Source organism: Rhea pennata, chromosome 8 (genome assembly GCF_028389875.1).
Source record: "Rhea pennata isolate bPtePen1 chromosome 8, bPtePen1.pri, whole genome shotgun sequence".
NCBI classification, from domain to species: domain Eukaryota; kingdom Metazoa; phylum Chordata; class Aves; order Rheiformes; family Rheidae; genus Rhea; species Rhea pennata.
In genome coordinates, this window is record NC_084670.1 from 37,352,634 (window position 1) to 37,369,162 (window position 16,529).

The 16,529-nt window shown below is 52.8% G+C and overlaps 1 pseudogene; it reads left to right on the plus strand.

Annotated features, from left to right (window-relative positions):
- The window catches only part of LOC134143748 (DNA polymerase epsilon catalytic subunit A-like), a 30,782-nt pseudogene extending 23,509 nt beyond the window's left edge, over window positions 1-7,273 (plus strand).
- Window positions 7,274-16,529: the final 9,256 nt, after the last annotated feature.

Here is a 16,529-nt window from a genome sequence, read left to right on the forward strand (position 1 = left end):
AGCCAGAGAGAGCAAGGTATTGGTGCTTGCCCTGGCACGACTCCCCGCCCACCACCTCCACCCTCTCCTGTGCCACAAAGCAGCTGTGCTGGAGCCTATGCTCTCCAGAAGCTGCTTGGGACCAGGTAACGGAGGGGCCATGCCTGCAGGCCGGGCGAGATACAGCAGAGACCGTGGGCATGTGTTGCTGTACAGGGCAAGGCGAGTGTGGCAGCTCTCTCTTAGTTGTCTGTCCACTCTGCCTGCCTTTGGTGGCTCTGAGATTACCTCCTTGCCCACATATTGCCCCATACCATGATCTCCTGGAAGTGTGATTGGAAGTGGAGCAGAGGGATAGGAAAGAGGAGGCGCAGCTGGAGCATTGCAGTGCCAGATCCCAGGGACTTCCAGAGCTGCAGGAGATGGATGATACATGCCTGGTGAACAAAGTAGCCCAGCAGAGCCCTTCCCATCCTGCCTGCTGCCCTCAAATACCTCACATGGCAGCAGAGCCCTGTGTCTCCTAGCCCCATGTGCTGGTGCCCACAGATGGTGCTAGGGAGCACTTGTTCCACTCAGGTTCCGGGGGGCCAAGTGTCCGCTTTGGCAAGCCAGCACTAACACACACACACACACACACACACACGCACTCTTCAGCAGCTAGCAGTTTATTAGTAAATACTTACAAAGAGACCGACCCAATGGAAATCTTGAGAAGGACCACTCCAATGCTTGTCCCGATTGTCTGCATGATGAGAGAGAGAGAGCTGGCAGGCACAATCCTTTCGGGTGTCCCCGAGGAGGCAACGTGGCCCTCTGTTGTGAAGCAGCCTCCCTCTCCTTTGGAAAAATTCTGGTACTTATGGTTATTCACGGTAGGCGGAAGTCCCAGCACGTGGGCCCAGCAAGTGCAGGGAGTTTAGCCCAACTCTGCCCCGGTTGCATAACCGGGCTATGACACTGCGCATGTATGCAGACTTATTTCGGGGGCCTCATTGACTCTGGGGGTCACTATTTCATTACTCTTCAACTTGAGACCTTCATGTTGACTGCTTCTCATGGTTATTCTGTGGCTGGGAGCGACCGAATCTATATGTAACCAACCGCTGTTCTTTCTCACAGATTTCCAAGACCTTCTTAGTTACTTATTTGTATCCTGCTTAACAGAGCGGTAGTGTTCTAGACACCCAAAAGTTACAGCGCGGACCATTCCCACCAAGTATCATGTAGTACGGATACAAAAGTTGCAACAGGACCATTCTCACCAACTATCACGTAGTACGGATGCAGCACTCTGGATCCCAGAGGTGAGGAGATCACTGAGAGCTCCTTTTCCTGTCCTTTCCCTATACATCTGTGTTCATCCTTCAGAAGGGCTACCAGGAATGGGAGACAAAGCCAGAGAGCTCTGTCAGCACCAAAGTCAAGGGTGTGACACAGTCACCAAGCAAGGTGTGGGATGTTGGGGTGTACAGAGCCCACTACCCCCTCCCCCGCGTCTGCTCCCCCCCCAGCCCCGGCCGAGGTGAGGCTCCGACCCTCCTTTCTCCATTCTCTTCTCTTGTCTTGCTTGCTTTGGGTGGCCTCTTGGAGCAGTAGATGAGCAGCAGACTTTCTGCAAGGGCTTCCCAACTGCTCCTTCACCCAGATGGACCCAGCAAAGGAAGCTGTCCTGTGTGGTGGTTTGCGCTGCCTGCACGGGGACTCCTGTGTTCCCTCCTCCAGGCCCAGCACAGTCCTTGGCTCCCGATGAGGCAACCATAGCTGCGTCCCAACCACATTGGGACTGCATGTTAGGTCACCTTTGCAGTGCTGTGCGGCAGGCTCAGCGGAGCTTGGCACGTAGCACCGGGCAGGGCCCTGTGGCCTTAGCCAGGCAGGCGCGCTAAGGTCTGCCTGCCTTGACAAGCAGCGTCAGGCCTCTGTGGTTTTGGATGTTCAGGGCAGGAGAGGGCACTCTCAGATCAGGTCAGGGGAGGCTCTGACATTCACCTCACTATTTGCCAGGGCTATTATTGCCAGCTGCAGCTATTTGTAGCAGAGGGCAGATCAGCTTTGTATTGCCCCAAAGCTTGCGGGAAACAGATTGAACCTTGCCAGACTCTGCAAGTGAGAAGTGGGAAGAGGAATGTGCCTTTGATGCTGGGCTCTGTCGCGGAGGAGAGGCACTCTCTCAGCCTTTCGTCTTTCAAGGCAACCGCGTGACTTTGGTGGGGCACTTTCAGATGTGGCAGCTGCCCCAGGCCTGTTGCGTGGCCAGAGTGGAGATGGCCTGGTGCCCTGGGGAAGGATCTTAGCTTTTTCAGTGGGTGGCATGAGAGAGAGGATGAGTTTGCAGTGGTTTTGGCAAAGTGCTTTAGAAATTACCAAGCTGGTCTGTGGAAGAGCTTGGGCTGTCCTCGAGCATTGCCAGTGTGGACATGGCTTGCAGCCGCCACCCAGCATCACCTGGCCAGTGTGTCAGACCTGGCTGATGGCCTCTCTCGGACAGAGAGTCTCGGAGCCTTCCACTATTCCCAGAAGTCTTCTCACAGAGATGTTGAGCCAGATGAATCCCCCCTAGGTGGCAACAGTGAGGCCACATCTGGAATGCAGTGCCCTGTGCAGGGACCATGAGAGCTGCCAGTAAGCTGGAGCAAGTGCAGCAGAGCCCATGAAGATGGTCAGGGCTGGAGAACACAACGTAGGAGAAAAGGCTGAAGGAGCTGCATTTGTCCTGTCTCGGGAAAGGATAATGAAGGGGCATCTAAGACAGTGATCCAGCACCCGGAGGAGGCTATGGAGGCAGACTCTTCTTAGAGGTGCTCAGTGAAGGCACAAGAGGCAGCTGGCCTGAAGTGCCCCTGGGGGAATTAGGACTGGTAGAAAGGAAACTATTCTTGTGCCTGAGAGTGGTGCAGCCCTGGGAGAGGCAGCAGAGAGGCGGGAGCCCTGTGTCCTTGGAGAGGTTCAAGACATAGCTGGACAAGGTCCTGAGCAGCCTGCTTTGCGTGGAGTTAGCCCTGCCTAGAGCAGAGGGGTGGACTAGATGCCTGCAAACCTCCTCAGGCTTTCAGCAATCTGTGATTAAAAGCAGCAAGAACCCGTGGAGAAATGACTTTGAAGGCAAAATGCTTCTTGCTGTTGCACTGACGCGGATCGGAGCTTTCAGGAGGCAGGTGATTTGGGGATAGTGGTGACCCTGGTGTGAGGACACAGTGCTGGAGTGTTTCCCTGCCACTGCCATTCTTGTCAGTATTGGGCTGTTTCCAAAGAGCAAAGGTTGACTCGAGCCTGTTGGGTACATGGGACAGCAGCTCTGCCCTGTGTGCTGCCTGCAGAACCAGCTCCAGATTCAGCAAAGTGCTGCCAGGGGGTGCTTTCCACAGCAGTGCAAACTGCTTGCATGTCCCTGTATGAATAGGCATGTGTACGTGGTGGTATGAGCACAGGTGTGAACCTGTGTGCACTGTCCCAGTGTGTGTGTGTGTGTGTGTGTGTGTGCGCGTCTGTGTGTGCCCTCTGTGTGCGTGCATGTGCAAATGCATGTGTGCACACCTGCATGGAACTCTGCAGGAGAATACATGTGGTCTCATCTCCATGTGCATATGCTTGTGTGACCCTGTGTCTAAGCATAGCTCTGCCTTCCTACAAACAGCATGATCTCTGCTGGTTGCTTCGTAGGGCGGGAGCACCTTCCGCATCCTTGCGTGGGTGGAGGTCAGCCCTGCCCAGATGATAGAGACCTGCCCTGAGGTGAGGTGGGCCCGGAAAGAGGAATGGAGAGGATGGTGTGTTACAGAGATGCATGGAGATATCTGGAGCTGCCAGCAGGGACCCCAGGACAGAGTCAGCACGGAGCTGCACGCACATGGACGTGATGTTGGTGCCTGTCACTCTCCTCTGCCGCTACCAGTTTGTGGCAGGGATCTGCCTGCATCCCTTGGCTTGGGCACTTTTGGGGGCTGCTGAGTGAGGGATCACAGGAGGGGAGATGTGTGGAGACTGAGCGGAGCTTGCTGGGTGATACAGAGACCTGGGGAATCCTAGTGAGCACAGCTGCCCCTGGCTCAGTTCCCATGCAAGGAAATGGAGAAGAGGGTTGACTGTCTACTCCGGAGGACACACCAAGGAAAGCCATGCTAGAGTAGGGCCACCGCAGGCACACTTAACAGCTGCTTACCCCAGGCAGCTTGCAAGGGCTGGCACCGATGCAGAGATGGGGAAGCACATGGGGTGCCCCGTCCCCTCTGCAACCACAGCGTAGGACTAGCAGGTGCATGTCCTGTTCTCATCATGTCCCCCATGACCCTGCAGGGGCTAACAGTTTGCAGTGCTGTGTTCAACTGCAACCATGACTGCACCCCTGGCGACATGGACATGTTGGGCCACAGAGAGCTGGGCATGTGCAGGGACAAGTGATCTGTGCAGCACTGCACACTGGGCAGGATCCCATTTGCCAGGAAGTTCAGCGGTGTGTGTTCATCCTCCCAGGGCAGAAGGCAGGGCACTGCGTGCCCAGTGCTGGTGGCACCAAGAAGAGCTGTGAGATGCTGGCTTGGTGTCTAGCAGAGGAAGCGAGTCTCGGGTGCGGGCCCCAAGGATGTGTCCTGGCCCTGGGGAGGAGAGTCCTCTGCTAGGATGGAACAGGCACCAAAAGGCTGGCCCATCTTCAAGGTCCTGCTGGAGACCAAGGGATGCTCTGGGCGGGACACCTCTGAGGGTGCTCTTGAGAAGTTTGGCCCCTTCAGCAATAGGCCCTGGCCTAGGGAGGGGGTGCCATAGCAGAGGGATGCCACTTCCCAATGGCAGCATGGGAGCGGACTCTTGCCCTTTCTGCAGTGACCTGGGACAAGCCTGGGGCAGCGTGGGGCGTGTGGACACAGAGCAAGGGGCCGGCAGGCGTCCTGGGCCATGGCCCAGGCACGGCCCGCAGTGGGAGGCGCAGCTGCCCTGTGGTGCTGGGAACAGGGGCTGCAGCAGGGCTGGCAGCCCCGGGGCCTTGTGCCAATGCTGGGCCGGCAGACGTTAAGCAGGGAGGCTGCAGCGTGGCCCAGGGGTCCCCATGTCGCAGCACTGTGACCCAGCAATGCAGTCTCAGTGCCTGCAGCACGAGCAGGGCTAGAAGCCGCCCGCGCCCCTGCCGCTCTGCCACTTAGGTTCCTGGTGGCCGGGTGTCCGCTTTGGCAAGTCAGCACTAATGTTGGAGAAATCCTGTGAAAAAACCTTGCAAATAGTTAACAGGACTCAAGGACAAGGCAGAAAGAAAAACAGTACTGCAAAGGATAACGAGCTCTGGCTAAATAACCTTGATGAAACCACAGTGCTTTGAAGAATGCGAGGGGGAGGTAAGACAAAAACATCAGAGTAACCCAGAAGTCACCTTAGGTTCATTAAGGCTTATTAACATATTAAACTAGACACCCCTAAATGAATAATGAGATGGAAATGACAAGATAATGATGTTACCACCTCTTCTTTGCTTCCCATGCTAATTAACAGGAATGTGAAAGTGAAAGTGCAGAGCGATTACCTGATGTAATGAAACTGTAACCAATAGAAAGATTTGTATAAAGTACTCCCTGAAAAGCGTGTATAAATCAAGAATGAGAGGGGGAGAAGGTGTGCCAGCGTTGTGGATTTATCACCCAGCACCCATCTCTGCGCAGAAATGAAATAAACAAACATCTCGACCCTGTGTGTCTATTCGTTGCTTGCACACCGGGTAACAGAACCCAGATTTGGGACAACACATACAGTGTCTCATCTCCAGGACAGTGCTTTTTGGCATGTCCTGACTTCATGAGGAGACACCCTGGATCCATACCAGTTGGAGAATGTTGCTCTCCCTTATTCTACAAGCTGAAAAAGAAGCAGCAGCAGCAGAAGCTGCAGAAGCAGAAGAAGAGGAAGAAAGCGCACTAGAAGCTGAAAGACGGGCGTATTAAGGAAGACTGTCTTTCAGCTACACTCCCCAAACCTCTGCAATTAGCCGTACAAGCCTTGAAGAAAATTATAGGGAGAGCGGTGGTTCATCAGGGCTTTCTGCATTTTAATGAGCCCCATGGGGTTCTGGTGCTGAGTGCATGGACTCAGCTTCTGAGAGCAGATTGAACCAAATGGTCAAGAAGTCAAAGTCAGAAGCCCAGCCCAAAGGTTTGCAGAGCGTGAATGGATCCCCCTGAAGACCATTAGCAACAAGGGGGGCTGATGAGAGCAGAACATTGTGATCCCCAATCACAGGCAGGCAGAGGAAATGTGCAGGTGGCTCTGACACCACGTAACCCCTTCCTGTGTTTCATCAAGCAAAATGGCCAGGCACGGACACCCAGCCCCTGGGAAGGGAGATCCTTTCCGTTGCATGTTGCTCAGGGCTCTTCCTGGGGGCAGTGTGAGGGTGGGGGCGTGCAATGGCGAGTGCAGGGCAAGGACACAACACCTTGCAGGCTGCCCAGTGGGGCGAGAGAACGGCAAGGCCCCGGTGTCTCCTGGTCGGCCCTGGTGGCACACACAACAGCCCTAGCCGAGGGGACCAGGACTTGCCCCTTCTGCTTGTAAAACCTCATGAAGGTGCCATTGGCCGAATCCCCGGGCTTCTCAGGATTCCGCCTGACGGAAGCTCCTTGGTGTCAGCTGTTCATGTGTGTGCGCAGACGGCTCACCCACGCTTTGTGGTGCCTCTGACAAGATAACAGCGGGCAGAACTACCTGCAGCACAGCACCACTACTAGCAGGCGGTGCTAGTGTAATGGCATTGCTGGCCAAGGTAGGAATTACCATCTCAAAGGCATCTCAAAAACACCAGAGGAGGGTTCAAGACAAGCAAAACCTTTCCCTGTGGGGAAAGGGCAAACAGAGACGGGCTGTTTGGAGGCAAGGCTATGTGGATGGCAAGAGGGAAGAACTTAGACGGGGAAAAAGAGCGAGAAAGAGACTAAGAGGTGAAGCAAAACAGGACCCAGGGCAGATCGTGCTTGTGTCTGATGTACTTCCATGGTCCCACGGAACCTCAGTGCTTTCCCTAATATTAGCAAGAGAAGAGCTGGAGTGAAAGGAATCACAGGCTCGCTGAGGCAAGGCAGGACCTTCGGCAGCCTCTAGCCAACCTCTGGCTCCCAGCAGGGTCAGCTATGATGGCAGAGTAGGTTTCCCAGGCCCTGAGGTACTCTTGAAAGCTCTTCTCCAGGCTGAACAAGCCCCCTTGCCTCACCGAGCAAGCACTTCTGATCCCCAGCCATCTTGGGAGCAGTCCATCGAACTCGCTCACCCGTTCCAGGTGTACCTGCTGACCCTTTCAACCCGCGATGAGTTTTAGCAGTCAGCTGTGGTCTGCAGAAAGGTCCCAGGGAGGAGGGAGGCAGTACCCCAGCTCATACTAGGCCTCAGCGACTTGTAGACCAGTTGGACAGGCATCAGTCTGCATGCTGAGGGAGCTGGCTGTTGTCATGGCGATGCTGGAGCAATGCTGAGAGGAAACCCCTGCAAATAGTTAACACGACTCAAGGCCAAGGCGGAGAGAAAAACAGCATTGCAAGGGATAACCAGCTGCAGCGGAATGACCTTGCTGAAACCACAGCACTCCAAAGAATGTGAGAGGTAGGCAATTCAAAAACAGAGGAATAACCCACAAGTGACTGTTGGTTCATGAAGGCTTATTAACATGTTGTCCTAGACACCCCTAAATGAATAATGAGGTGGAAATGCCATGATAATGATGTCACTGCCTCTTCTCCACTTCATATGCTAATTAACAGGAAGGTGAAAGTGCAAGCACAGAGCGAATAATGAAATTGTAACCGGAAGGAAAATTGGTATGAAGTACTCCCTGAAAAGCGTATATAAAACTGGGGGAGGTTCCTGAGCTCTGGAAGAAAGCAGACATCACTCCTACCCGCAACCATGGCAAGAAGGCAGATGCAGACCTGCCAGCCTGTCTGCCTGTCAGCCACAGCTTGATCCCTGAGAAGGTGATAGAGAAAATCCTCCCCGGAGCCCTTTCCACACATATTTTCCCCAGAAGGGGACTGGGAATACTCAGTATGGCATAAGAAAGGTAATTCTACAATGAATGGATGGGCTCAGTGCGTAAGGGCAGTAGGGCAGTGGGTGCTGTTTATGGGGCTTTCGTAAGTGGTTGATACACCAGAGAGTTGTGCAGCCGCTCGGGGATCTCACTTTAATGAATGACTTCTACTCCAAAGTGCACGGGGAGCCCCGGGAACCGCGCAGAGCAGTCACAGCTGGGAAGCTGCTGGACACCCAGCTTGGACGGCCAGCCAGGAGTCACTCCGCGTCCCCTAAAGGCCCCTTTCACAGAATGGGTAAGGTTGGAAGGGACCTCTGGAGATCTTCTAGTCCAACCCCCCTGCTCAAGCAGGGTCACCTACAGCAGGTTAGACAGGGGTGCATCGGGGCGCGCTTTGAATAGCTCCAGAGAAGGAGATTCCACAACCTCTGTGGGCAACATGTTCCAGTGCTCTGTCACTCTCACAGTAGAGAACTCCCTCCTCATATTCAGGCATAACTGCCTGTGTTTCAGGTTGTGCCCGTTGCCTCACGTCCTGCCGCATGGCACTACCGACAAGAGTCCGGCCCCATTCCCATGATACTCTCCCTTCAGATCCTTATACACATTGAGGAGAGTTACACACTTGGTCAGACTAGAGCTGTTTCTTCATCTCGACCGTATGCAGCTGGAGTGGCAACTGGCTGCAAAGCAGCTAGACATCGTTGACAAAGGGCAATATGCATGTCCGGCCCTGAGTGGATTGGTCAGTGGGTAGAGAGCACCCTTTGGGGGTGCTCTCACGTGCTCTGCCAGTTGCCTGAGTCCTCACCAGATCTTCCACAGGTGCTCTTACTACACATGGGCACATCTGAATGCATGCAGAAAGAGCCAGTGCGGGAAAAGGAACATCACAGACAACATTGCTGCTGCTGCCAAGACCCTAATGAGGTTCTAACCTCTTCCTAATGCACCCCAGGATACCTGTGGCTGCCTTGGCCACAGGGGCACGTTGCGGGCTCATAATTAACTTGTTGTCCACCAGCACTCCCAGGTCCTTCTCTGCAGAGCTGCTTTCTAGCAGGTCAGGCCCCAGCTAGTACTGGTGCCTTGCGTTATTCCTCCCTCGGTGCAGCACTCCACACTTGCCCTTGTCAAACCTCAGGACATTCTTCTCTGCCCCACTCCCCAGCCTGGCCAGGTCTCTCTGAATGGCAGCACAGCGCTCAGCTGTATCAGCCACTCCTCCCAGCTTGGTATCGTCAGCAAATGTGCTGAGGAGATACTCTGTCCCTTCAACCAGGTCATTGATGAATAAGCTGAGCAGGATGGGACAAAGTCCTGAGCCCTGGGTAACTCCACTAGCCACAGGCCTCCAACTAGACTCCGCACAACGGACGACAACCCTCTGAGCTCTGCCATTCAGCCAGTTCTCAATCCTCAATCAACCTCACAGTCCACCCTGTTTTCCTCCATATGCTTGGAGATGGAATCCAGAATGAACTGTTCTATCACCTTTTGAGGGATGGAGGTGAGGCTGACTGGCCTGTAGTTACCTAGGACCTCTTTCTTGCCCCTTTTGAAGACTGGAGTGACATTGGCTTTCTTCAGTCCTCAGGCACCTCTCCTGTTCTCCAGGACCTTTCAAACATGATGGAGAGTGGTCTGGCAAGAGCATCTGCAGCTCAGTACTCGTCGGTGTATCCCATTAGGACCCATGGGTTTGTAAACATTAAGCTTGCCCAGAAGATCTCTAATCTGATCCTCCTGAAGCAAGGGAAAGTCTTCCTTTCTGCAGACTTTCTCCCTTGTCTACAGCCTCTGGGATTCTTGAGGGCTGCCATTAGCAGTGGAGACTGAAGCAAAGAAGGAATTCAGTAATTCTGCCTTCTCTGCAGCCTTTGTTATCAGGGCTTTTGCCCCATTCAGCAGCAGGCCCACATTTTCCCCAGCCTTCCTCTTGCTGCTGAGGTATAGGAGGAAGCCCTTCTTGTTGTCCTTAACATCCCTCGCTGGACTTAATTCCAGCTGGGCCTTAGGCTTCCTCGTCACATCTCTACATACTCTGACAGCATTCCTATAATCCTCCCAAGTAGTCTCTTCCTGCTTCCACATTCTGTGTACTTTCTTCTTCTGTCTGAATTTGGCCAAGAGCTCTTTGCTTATCCATGTCGGTGTCCTGCCCCATCTGCTGGGCTTCTTTCTCCTTGGGATGCCCCACTTGAGCTTGGAGGAAGTGATGCTTGAATACTAGCCAGCTCTCTTGGACCCCACTTCCTTCTAGGGCCTTAACCCATGAGACTCCACCAATTAGGTCTCTGAAGAGCCTGAAGTCTGCTTTCCTGAAGTCCAGGGTTGCAGTCCTGCTTGTTGCCTTAGTTCTTTCCTGCAGGATCCTCAACTCCACCACCTCATGGTCACTGAAGCCAAGGCTGCCCCCAACCTTCATATCTACAACCAGTCCTTCTTTGTTGCTTAAGACAAGGTCCAGCAAGAAAACCTTCCTCGTAGGCTCCTCCACCACCTGTATCAAGAAGTTATCATCAATGTACTGCAGGAGCCTCCTGGACTGTTTGTGCCTAGCTGTGCTGTCCTTCCGGCAGATGTCAGGGTGGTTGAAGTCTCCCATGGGAACCAGGGCCTGTGACTGGGAGGCTACTTCCAGCAGTCTGTGGAAGGCCTCATTGACTTCCTCTTCTTGGTCAGGTGACTTGTCTTAGACACCCACAACAGGGTCCCCATGCTAGCCTGCCCTTTGATCTTCACCCATAAGCCCTCGACTGCCTCCTCCTCCACTCCTAGGCAGAACTCGAGGCATTCCAATTGCTCTCTCACATAAAGAGGAACTCACCACCTCGCCTTCCTGGCCTGTCTTTCCTAAAACGCACGTAGCCATCCACTACCGCATTCCAGTCATGTGAGCTATCCCACCTTGACTCTGTATTATCAACTCCATTACATTTCAAGCTTTACAAACCTTTCTAGTTTTCCTATACCTCTGGCGTATTCAGTGTTGTCCAGCATCTGTCGTAGGTGTAGAACCGCTAAGCTCCAAGAAATTCTTCTCCTTAACAAATGATGAATTCTTGAGTTCAGCGCAACCAGCCGGCACAGCCCAACACTCTTCAAAGCCTCAGGCTGGGAGCAGACAGGGTGGGGAGCATCTGTGCTGAAAAAGACAAGAGGATTTTGGCACACCAAAGGCAAAGGAAGAATCACAGAATGGTTGAGGTTGGAAGGAACCACTGGAGATCATCTAGTTGAACCAGCCTGCCCAAGCAAGGTCACCTACAGCACGTTAGATGGGATTGCATCTGGGCTGGGGGACCCAGCGCATCCCCTCAGGTGCAGGACAGAGGCTCCCAGAGGTGACTAGCCTCAAAAATGGGCAGAACCCCTTCTCAATGGTGCCCAGCCTTGGTCCTGGCTCTGCTCTATCTGCACCCCGTGGTGGGGGGGGCACCACTCAACCACTGTCCCAGCCCATGCCATGGGAGATGCTGTCCTGGGCTGTTCCCTGCACAGGGATGGGGAGCTGTTACAGGTTTCACATGGGTTTGTGCTTCCCAAGGAACACCTTTTTTGCTTTAAAAATGCAGTTAGCCAAATTGTAATTAGAGAATACCTTCACCTGCTTTCTTGTTTGGACGCCAGAGGATTAATAGCTGAATTAAAAAACAACTACAAAAAAAATCCACTCCAAATTTTGTCTCTCTTGCCTCTACTAGCTAACTGGGCATTGAAAACTTCTCCATGATTGTTAATCATCAAGGAACAAATCTAGTACCTAAGCTCTGAGGAAATCAAAAGGAAAAAAAAAAGTCCCGAAAAGGGATACTCTACTTCAAAATGAAGTAACCTTTTTAAAGGTCGGGCAGGAGCTGTGAGCACAGAAGCGGTGCCTGCAGTTACCTTGTGATACACTCCAACAAGCAATCCTTTCTGGCCCTACAACTACAAAAAAGGGGTTCATGCCCGCGGAGCCCTTGGCTGAGCAGCTCTGCTCATGTGGACACACCAGCACTGCACAGCACTTGTATAAATCCACAGATCTGCATTTACCCCTCCAGCCTTTGCACTTCCTTGCCCACAGCCCTCTGCAGCCCATTACCCACAACAGGCTCACACGAGTGCTGCCTGGTCCACATTTACTGCACAACCAGGCAGGTTGTGGCACCATGCAGAGGGCCATTGACAGGCTGGAGAAAGGGGCAGAGAGGAACCTCATGAAGTTTGGCAATGGGAAATGCCAAGTCCTGCACAAGATAAGAAAAATCCCCAGGCATCAGGACACGTTGGGGACTGACCAGCTGAGGAGCAGCTTTCCAGAGAAGGACCCAGGGATCTGGGTGGGCAAGTTGGCCATAAGCAAGCAACACGTCTGTGTGAAAAAGACGGCCGACAGTGTGGCTGTTGTGAGGAAAAGGAAGTGCAAGGGGTCTTGTATCTGGATGCACATCAACAGAAATGCCAGGAATAAGGAAAGTGCAGAACAGACTCATGGACACCCCTTCTGCCCACTCCTGGTCTAGCACTAGTCTTTACTTCTTCACATCAGGAGACTGTTTCCCCAAAAGAAACTAAACAATCCCTCAGTACCTACAGTACTTGCACCAGACCAAGCGAGCACAACCAGCACATGGTGCTCAGACCTCAGCTGAGCAGCTGCTTTTCCCAGGCTCTCTGACTCAGGAGAGAAAGTGAAATGCTCCCACAAGGGCAGCCCAAGCAACAAGCACATGGGCAAATTCAGCTGCACAAGGTAGATGAGGCAGTAGCTGCACCCAGGCCCCTCTGCTGTAGTCCTTCAACCTCCTGTCAGCGGCATCACAGATGCCTCCATCCTGATATCCTGACTAGCGATTTCTTCTTCTTAATGCACATGGCATGAAAAGAACAGATCTGGAATTAAAACCCCTCTTTCTTTCCCTTCCACATCCACAAACACTGAAAACAACCGAGACAATCTAGTTGCTGCTAGCAACCCTCTGGCTTCTTCATTGTTTTCTCTGAACGGTTGTTTTGAGTGTGAGTTTTGTTGTTTTCACAGAATGACAAAATAGATGATATTGGCAGGGACCTCTGGAGATCCCCTGGTCAAACCCCCTCGACCCTAAACGCTGTTAGGGGGCTTAGAGCAGGTTGCCCAGGACTGGGTCAGGCAGGTTTGGAGTATCTCATCAAGCCAAGACTGCACAACTTCTCGAGGAATCTCTTCCAGCACTTGCCTACCCTCAGAGTGAAAAAGTGTTTTTCTGCCCTCAGGTGGAAAGTCATGATTTGCCATTTTGTGCCCATTGCCTCTCTTCTTCTTGCTGGGTACTACAGAGAACCACTCAGAGTCATGATCTCCATCTTCCTTACACCCTCCCATCAGATATTTAGATACCTGGAAAGGATCCCCACCAGCAGTCTGCTTTACAGCAGAAACGGTCCCAGCTTTGTCAGTGTCTCCTCCTATGGGAGATGCTCCAACCCTTCAGTCATCTTTGTGACCCCACAGCACCAACATCTCTGACACTCACAGCAACAATAGACATGACCCAGGGAAATGAGGAGGGCAAACAGGGACAGGTTTGCAGCTACAGATACAGAACAAACCTCTCCTCGAGGACTGTTAGAAAGAGACAATCCACACAACCACAAGAAATGATCTTACAACCACAAACAGCAGCCATGGGCCTGGCACTGACCCAACAGACACTACTGCAAAAATGACCTCACTGGCAGGCACTGATCTGTCGGACTCTGCAGCATAAGGGACCTCACAAGCACAAACACCAGCCGTGTTACTAGCAGTGGCCTATTTGGGCCTCAGGCAGAAGTAACCAAACTCAGGAAGAGGCGACCTCACAAGCAGCCGTGGACCTAGCACGAGCCTCTACAGCACGGAGGTCCAAGTGACCTCACAACCACAAGCAGCAGCCAGGGCCCAGCAGCGACCCGTCCGGCACTGAGGAAGAAGTGACCCCAGAAACACAAAGAGCAGCCATGTGAGCAACGCTGGCCTAACAGACACACTGCGGCAGAAGTGACCTCACAGCTACAAACAGCAGCCAGGGGCCTGCCAGTGACCCCTAACAGGGTCCCTGCTGCACAAGCCACCTCACAACCACGGACAGCAGCCATGCGCCTATCACTGGCCTACGAGGGCCTGAGGCAGAGGGGGCCTCACAAGCACAAAGAGCAGCCATGGGCCTGCCAGGGCCCTGTCAGGCAGAGAGGCTGAACTGACCTCACAGCCACAGAGAGTAATAATGTGTCTCCTTGGTGTCTGTCATTTACAGATGCAGAAGCGTTTCAAATACGTATCAAAGGAATTTAATTGCAGCTTGCCTATCCCGTTCTCAGGAAGTGGTGACTTCACAGTCTTCATCAAAGCTACCTGCTGGCATATCGGACAGCACGGCAATAGCGACCTCACAAGCAAAAGCAGCAGCTAGGTGCCTACCCCAGGCCTCTCACATACTTAAACAAAAGTGTCCTCACACTCTGCATTGAGCCATGCTCGTGCTGCTGGCCTCTCATGGACAGAGGCACAAAAATCTCAGAAGCACAAACAGCACTAATGTCTGCACTGCGGCTCTGCCAGGTACTCATGCAGAACCAGAACTCAGAACCAGAAACAGCAGCAATGGGTCTGCTGATGGCCTGTCAGATTCTTCAGCAACAATGATGCTCTAGTTAGATTCCCGGGGACCAAATGTCCTGTTTGGCAAGCCAGCACAAACTCTCTCTCACACACAAACACTCTTCAGCAGCAAGCAGTTTATTAGTAGATACTTACAAACAGACGGACTCGACGGTAGTCTCGAGAAGGACCACTCCAATGCTTGTCCCGATCATCTGCATGATGAGAGAGAGAGTCGGCAGGCACAATCTTTTCAGGCATCCCCGAGGAGGCAAAGTGGCCCTCTGCTGTGTAGCAGCCTCTCTCTCCTCTGGAAAAATTCCGGCATTTATGATGATTGGTGGTAGGTGGGAGTCCCGGCACATGGGGCCAACGAGTGCAGGGAGTCTAGCCCAACTCCGCCCTGGCTGCGTAACCGGGCTAGGATACTGCACACACGTGCAGACTTATTTCGGGGGCCACATTGACTTTGGGAGTCACTATTTCATTACTCTTCAACTGGAGACCTTCATGTTGACTGCTTCTCATGGTTATTCTGTGGCTTCCTGCCACAGAATCTATATGTAACCAAGCGCTGTTCTTTCTCACAGATTTCCAAGACCTTGTTAGTTACTTATTTGTACTCTGCTTAACACAGTGGTACTGTTCTAGGCACTACAAAGTTACAATACTAGGCCATTCTCACCAAGTATCAGGTAGTATAGATACAAAAATTACAACACGGACCATTCCCACCAACTATCACCTAGTACAGATACAAAGGACAACAGAATCTGCATCGAAGGAATGTGCTTCCGTGTTGCTGGACTACCAGGCCCTAAGCACAAGGGCAAAAGGAACCATGTGCTTGATGCTGTCTAATCAGGTACTGAAGCAAAAGTCACCTCACAAGTACAAAAAGGAGCACTGTGTCCACTAATGGCCTAGCAGACACTGAGACCAAATTTCATTTCCAACACAAACATCAGCAATATGCATCAAGAGGGACTGGCAGCTCCTGAGGCTGAAGTGACGTCACAGGCATCCATGGAGCCATAGATCTGCCTGGCCTGTTAGGGACTCAGGCACAATTGCCCTAAACTCCACTTCCAGCTCAGCCGCTTAGAGGCCAGCTGCAAGCACATGGCTCAGGGGATGGTTATGGTGTAATTTCTGCATGAGCACCTGAACCTTCTGAGCTTCAACAAGGGCAAGTGCAGAGTGCTGCACCTAGGCAGAAATAACCCTAGGCACCAGTACAAGCTGGGGGCTGACCTTCTGCTCCCCAGCATAAGAGAGACATGGAGCTACTGAAGAGAGTCCAGCATAGGGCTATGAAGACGATTAGAGGGCTGGAGCATCTGCCCTATGAGGAACGTCTGCGAGAGCTGGGCCTCTTCAGCCTGGGGAAGAGAAGACTGAGGGGGGATCTTATCCATGTGTATAAGTACCCGAAGGGAGGGTGTCAAGGTGACAGGGACAAACTCTTTTCAGTTGTCTCGTGTGACAGGACAAGAGGCAATGGGCAGAAATTGAGGCACAGGAAGTTCCACCAGAACGTGAGGGAGAATTTCTTCACTGTGCAAGTGGCGGAGCACTGGAACAGGTTGCCCAGAGAGGTCGTAGAGTCTCCTTCTCTGGAGATATTCAAGGCCTGCCTGGATACAACCCTGTCTAACATGCTGTAGGTGACCCTGCTGAGCAGGGAGGTTGGACTAGATGATCTCCAGAGGTCCCTTCCAATCTTACTGATTCTATGATTCTATAATTCTATGACTCAGGCACAATTGCCCTAAACAAGTACAAGCAGCAGCAAGGGGCCTGCTCCCCATTCAGGAAGCACTGAGACACAAGGGACCTCACCATCTGCACGAAAGCTAGGGGCATGCTGTTGGCCTACCAGGTTCAGAGGCACAACTCACCTCGCAAGCGCAAAGGGCATCAAGGTGCCTGCTG